Here is a 7,144-nt window from a genome sequence, read left to right as displayed (position 1 = left end):
AAGAATACTATACCTGGCAAGATTATCCTTCATATGGGAAGAAAAGATAAAAACATTCTCAGATAAACAAAACCTGAAAGATTTACCAACATCAGACCAGCTCTCCAAGAAGCTCTGAGGGGAATGCTTTACCAGGATAACCAAATCACACGAACAGAAATAAGAGAGCAAAAAGCATCCAAGAAAATGCTCGGGACATATCATTATCAATATCAATATTAATAATAATGTCAATTGTTAACTTCCAGGATTTAAATGGAAAGATTGGACTAGAGTAACACTGCAAATTCAGCAGAAAAGAGATTAATTACATGAGACTGAACTGGTGAAACATAATTTTTGATGACTTTTGACTAAAACAGTACTGATTTTTTTACTATGCTTTCTTTTTCAGATTTAAAGATTTTGCTTTTGATTGAGCAATTCGTTAAAAAAAATTTTTTTTTGCTTGCTTTTTTTTAAATTTTGAAACATAAACTTTTATCCCTTCCTGATCCCTCTGGAATTCGAAAATACTTGGAAGTATTCTTATTCTGTGGTAGAAGGGTTATTTGCATAAATTCAGTAATACCTGCTGCTGTGCATTAGAAATTTGAAATATTCATTATTGACAGGGCTTTGACTGGAATGTCATATATATATATTTTTTTTTTTGGAGAGGTTTTCACTATAGGGTGCATGCGCTTGCCAGACAGACAAAGAGAGACATAGAGACAGAAAGCGAGAAATCACTCCCCAGGGGGGATGGTCACGCCGCAATCCCTTCTCCTCCATTCTCCTCTCGGGATCTTGGGTACGCACGCACACGCGCCCGGCGTGAGTTTTAAGCCACCGGGTCCGGGACACGAACCGCGGTCGACTACGTGGGAGTCCAGCGACATAGCCATTACGCTAACTGCTGGTTCCCTGGAATGTCATATTTGAAGATATGACCAAAAAACTATGGAACAAAAGTAGATCTCAAGAAAGCCAACAGAAACTCTTGGAAAGATGGCCTGGCATCATTAACAGTTCTGCCTGGCAGAGAGGATTACAGAAGCTATATGAAAGAATTTGTACCATAAAATAACCTGGACTTTTCCAGCCCAGCATTATAATCAGTAGAGATTGCAAAAGAGCAGACATAACCAGAGGACTACCTTGACGAAGACTTTGAAAGAAGAAAAAGAGGCTGATGTTTGCTAGCAGGTAGTACATCGCAGAATACTTGCTGGGCAGACCTGAGTTGGGAAGGTTTATGTGTGAATTGTGTGCTCGGTTGTTTGTTTCTCAATAGTTCGAGCAGTTGACAAGTAAATAATTCCTCAAAAATAGTTTAAACCATACTGTCTCTGTTATAAAGTCATAAACAAAATTATAACAAATATTTTGAAAGTTATCTTTAAAATTCAGGTTTTTCTGGAAATTTTGAAATTTGTTTATTAACTCTCAAGAATTATGGAGTTTGAGCAAAAATTTTTTGATACATAAAGTAAATGTGAGAAAATGTAAATTAATTAATTAATAAATTAAAAATTAAAAAACTGATCATCTATCTCCTTTTACAGTTTTTATCTTGAAGACTATTTTGTCTGATATCAGTCTCATTCCTCCAGCCATTTATGTTTTTTCTTTCTTTGCTTTTTTGTTTCTCTTTCCATGAAATGACTTTTTCTAGCCCTTCACTTCCTTTTACTTCTTCATTTTAAAAGAATTACTTATTAATTAATTAGCTAATTAATTAATTTGACCGGAGAGAGATGGAGAAAGAGAAAGCAAGCTGCTGGGTCTGGGACTTAAACTGCAGTTGACCATGTGGTAGTCAAGGGTCTCAACCATGTAGCAACCTGCTGGTGCTTGCCCTTCACTTTCAATGTGTGTCTGTGTTTGTTTTTTTTTTTCTTTTTAATCAAAGAGGAGTGTTTCTTGTAACCAGCATATGGAAGGCTCCTGTTTTTTTTGTTTGTTTGTTTGTTTTTGCTTTTGTTTTTGTTTTTTTTTGTTTGTTTTAAACTGTTCAGCTAGTTTGTATCATTTAACTAGGGAATTTAATCCATTAACATTCAATGTTATTATCAATATGTGTGAACTTATCCCTGTTAGTTATTTTCTTAGCTGTTTTGTATTTTCTTATTTCTATTTCTCTCCCTTCCATTTTCCTAATGTAGTATTTCCTAATGTAGTATCCCTTGAGTTTTGCTTGGAAAGAGTTGGCCTAGTAATGATAAATTCTTTCAGTTTTTATTTTTCTGGAAATCATTTTTATTTCTTCTTCCCTTTTGAAGTATAAACTTTCAGGGTGTAAAATTCTTGGTTGAAATTTTTTTCTTTCAGAGTTTTCAATCTGTTGTCCCATTCTTTCCCTGCCTTCATTGTTTCCGTTGAGAGGCTGAAGTTAGTTAATACTGATGGGTATTCTTTGTAAGTAACTTGATGTTTCTCTCTTGCCATTTTTAGAATACTGTGTTTGTCTTTGACTTTTGCCAATTTGAGTATGATGTGTCTTGGAGAAGATCTTCTTATATTGGATCTATTTGGTGTTCTGAATCTAAATATCTGTATGTCTCTCTAGATTTGGAAAGTTTTCAGAGAGCATTTCATGAAAGATATATTTTTTCTATGCCTTTACCCATTTCATCACCTTCTGGGATATCCATTATAGAGCTATTCAGTGACCTAAAGGTGTCAAAAAATTTCTGTATGTTATCTTTATTTGTAATCATTAACTTTTCATTTATTTTGGTGACTTGGACCAAATTGGAGGTTTTGTTTTTAAAGTCAGAGATTCTTTGTTCAGCATAGCCAATCTGTTGTTCACGTATTTGGAAGAGATTTTAATTTGCTATATTATATTCTTCATCTGTGGAAGTTCTGTTTCATCCTTTTCAAGGTGTCAATTTCTTTATAGAGTTCCTCCTTTATATTGTGGAATGACTTTGTCTCCTTGAATATCTCTTTTCTCTTACATCTCATTTAGTTTTGTAACAATGAATATCCTGAACTTCTTTAGTATTTTTGTAATTTTCTGTTTTTTACACATTGTTTGTGAAAAGTTATTGTGATTATTTATGGGAGAGAGGTTTCCTTGTTTTTTTCTTTTGTGTCTCTGTGTTGATTTTTAGGCAACTTGAACAGTATGCATTTCTTCTTCTTCTTTTTTTTTTAAATTTTTAAAGTAAATTTGGTGATGCCAAGGGGTGAAGGACAGCCTTAAGTCCCAAGTGTACCTCTGCAAAGTGGTCCAGAGGTCAGCTATATCTTTCAACTGATGTTCAGAGTTTTAGAGGAAAGTTTCTTGTTTTCTCTGCTAAACGGAATGTGGGTGGGAGCTGTTCTGGAGTCTCACCAGCTTTAGGCAGTTGAGTCCTCATTATATTTCCAAGTAGAAATTATGTGTCCCAGAGGTTTCTGTCATCTTTTTCTTGTACTTCATCAGTCTCACCTCACTCCTGAGGAATTTATTAGGCTTTCTTCTCAGAGAGAGGCTAAGATAAATATTTCTAGTAAGCATCATGATTTTCCTCTCAAATGGGTTAATGGTGGGGTGCTCATATGCCTCCCTCTAGTGAGTTCCAAATTTGAGCTTTTGCATGATATGCAAATGCTAGCTACCAAATCTGTAGGCAACACTTCCCTGGCCCTCTCTCTCTACTCTTGGCAGGTACTCCTGGCTCCTGGTCATGCTATGGTCTGGTCAGTCTCTCTTTAGGTTGTAATCCCACAGAGCCTGGGGTGGAGACCCCTCCCAGACAAGTATCTCAGTTCCCAGGCCCTGGGACTTGGGGTGGGGTCATACCACGACCAGCTCAGTCTTTCAGATTCATGGTTCCAGTGGTGTGGAATAGGGAGGCTACAGCTTTCTCCCTGGAAAATACTGTAGTTCCTGGACCCTGAGTCCTGGCAGCAGGGCCATGCCTTCTGGCCCAGTGTGAAGGTGGTGGCAAAAGTGGTGACCACTACTAGTGGCTTATTCTCAAGGTGGATTTAAAATATCTCTCAAGATGGCACTTGTTTTTCTTTTCTTTTTTTTTTTAAAGAGTTATTTATTTATTATTATTGTTATTATTATTTTTCACATGAATTTTGCCAAAGACGAGAGAGAGAGAGAGAGAGCAAGCAAACCACCAGGTCCGGGACTCAAACCATGGTCAGCATGTGGGAATTCCAACACCTTAACCACCATGCCACCTACTGGGCCTGCACTTGTTTTTCTTAACCATGTTTTTTCTTTATAAAATACATGATGTATTATATATATAATGTATATCAAGTATATATTATATATGTAACATTATATAAAACATATATAAAACATTATATATGTAATTTATTTATTTAAATATATGCATATATACAATATAAAATATGTTTTATACTATATATGTGTGCAATTTATTTAGTTGACCAACTGGAATTCATTTTTTATTTAAAGCATGAAGTGAGAAGTTATTTTTTGAAAGTATTAATTAACTTCTTAGCAACATTTATTGAATCATCTTTTCTGTCTCCTCTAAAAATAGCACTCTAATTATATTTAAGATTTTATATGTTTAAGGATCTTCTCATGGGCCATTATAATTCAGTAATTTTTAATATTTTTATATGAATTTTGAATATTTAAAATTTGGGGGCTAGCCTGTGGCATTGTGGTTAAGGTAGCTATACCTGCATGACTGATTACCATTTTGATTTCTAGAACCAGTGGCTTCATAAACATACTGGGTAAATGTGTATGCATGCCTAAAATTCTGACTGAAGGGAGAAGTGGAGAGAAAGGGATTGCAGCATAGCCATTGCCCATGGTGGGGTACTTTCTTACTTTCTCTCTCTCTATGTCTTTCTCTGGTGAGCACACACACCTCCAGGTAAAAAAAATGTAGAATAAATTCTTTTTCTTCTCTCTTGTTTCACCTTTTTAGAAAAGATGTTGCAATTTCTGGTGTGCTAATTCAGGTGAGTTTTAGAATAACATTTTCAAATTTCATTATTAGGATTTTGATTAGAATGGCATTATTCATACAACATATATTAGGAACCATAAGTATCTTTAGATGATACTAATCTGTTTAGACAACTCTATATTTAGGCCTCAGTTATTTTTATTTAGTGTTCTTTATGTTTCTTGTTAGAGCTACTCTTACAAATTTTAAATTTTTTTAATCTTTGTAAATCAAACCCCCTTAGTTGAAAAGTATGTTTAAATGTCCTTTCAATTTCAGAGAATTTTAAAGAGAAAGTTTTCAATGATTCTATGTGCTGTGAGGCTGTAGAAGGCAATATAAATCAGAAGAGCTTGGGAAGATTTCAAAAATGAAATCCTTTGAAATCATAATAAATGATTCCAATGAGACATCTGTTTGACTAGGGCAACTGGCTAGCAGCCTCCAGTGTATTTTCCCTTGATGTCTCCCTAAAATATCTATGAAGACACAGGAAAGGTTGAAAACATAAAATGAAACTGAAAACTAAGACAGGCAGCTGACCTAATGTTAAATTCTGACAGGAATTGACACTAATTACTTGTCAGATGACACAGGACTGAGAAAAAGGCAATCAGGGCTTATCTCATGGAATATCTTTGGCTTTGCTTAATGAAGCAGAAGCTGCCTGAGCAAAGAGAAGATGTTCTGCATCTCCCTTACCATGTATACAAGGAGGCAAGGATCGAGGACTTGTACCAAAAAGGAAACGGTGCAGACTCTTCTACCTCTGAGATGCTGATTTTGGAGCTGGCCAGCATGCCCTGCTTCTTCCTCTGTCTCACTTACCTTTATCTATTTATTCAAAGACTCAGAGAAAGATTTAACCAGCTACAATTTCTTGATAATTCTCATGTGTCACTTGTGAAGCAGGTGGAATGTTATGTTTGCACCCCTCTTAGTTGTTATAGCATCCTCATCTCTTATAGTCATCTTCCTATGTTCCAGCAGAGACTGCCCTCTGCATGTGGCTGGACGACCGGAGCAGAGGGATGAGTTCATGGAACACTCTAGGGTGCTCCAGGAAAGCCCTCTTTCTTATTTTACTTACTTATCCACTCCCTTCCATTACCCACTTGCATTCCGACTCCTTAGACAATCCTCTTATTTTGAAAGAAGATCCTGACATATTAAATAATAAAATATATCACATTTTTCCTATTGTTTATGCTTTTGTCATTGTGTTTAAGAAGCCTTGCCAGATACCTGTGTCAGGTGAATCTGCTATGAACAACTATATAAACTGTAAAAAAAAAAAAAAATAGAGCTACTGCTTACAGGTGTTAACAACAAAGAGCTATAATCGCTGAGAAATGAGAAGCACATAAAGTGAGCTCCATATTTACTTAGGCTTTCTCCCTAAGGGTATTTTTCAAATCGTGGCATAAGAAAATGAGGCTCAAGCCTAGAGCGGTAATCTCAAAGGATGGAGAAAACATACGAGAGTCTGAGTTTGCTAAAATGGCTGAGATTTGGGTGGCAGAGCAGTGGAGAAGGAAAAAACTACATAAAAGAAACTCAAAAAGACAGTATGAAAGTATGTTTCCTTGGCCAACATCAAAGCTGTACATGCCCAACGTGAGAATCTAGAAGGCTGGATTTAGCATCTGCTAAGAGGCCAAAAGTTCAATAGAGATTTTATAGGTCTGGTCACAGACTGGGTATATGCTTAAATTCTGGCTCAGATTGGAAAAAAATTGATAAATACTTAAGATAGTCCAGAAAGGACTATCTCATGTGAAAAAGACTATGTGCCTAGGAATAAAACAAGCTGATGAAATGAGGGTGAGTTGAACAAGGTCCCAGAGTACAAACTTTCATGACCCTGAGAGAGTAAGGGCCTCCTTCAATGTTGTGTTCTGGGCACCTCCCTGGGCACATGCTAGTGTTAGCCTTGCAGACAAGGACTAAAAATAGCTGTAGATAATATGCTAAAGAAAAAAAAAAACAAAAACAGAAAAATGGCTACAAAAAGTGAAAAGAAGAATTTTTTTTGATACAGAATTAAAATAAAAAAAAAGTCCAGCATCATAATCACCAAGCCATCTGCTGGCCCTTAAAAGATGTTTTTAAAATACTCTTATAAATAACCCATAGGTCAAAAAACAATTATAATAAAATTTAGTAATTATTCAGAGCTGAAAGATTATTAAAATATGTTTCAGGGGTTGTGGGATACAGTTGCT

The sequence above is a fragment of the Tupaia chinensis genome, unplaced genomic scaffold, assembly GCF_000334495.1.
Source record: "Tupaia chinensis unplaced genomic scaffold, TupChi_1.0 Scaffold000088_1, whole genome shotgun sequence".
In the NCBI taxonomy this organism is placed as follows: domain Eukaryota; kingdom Metazoa; phylum Chordata; class Mammalia; order Scandentia; family Tupaiidae; genus Tupaia; species Tupaia belangeri.
The sequence above is the reverse complement of the archived record's forward strand: the minus strand, read 5'-3'. Positions refer to the sequence as shown.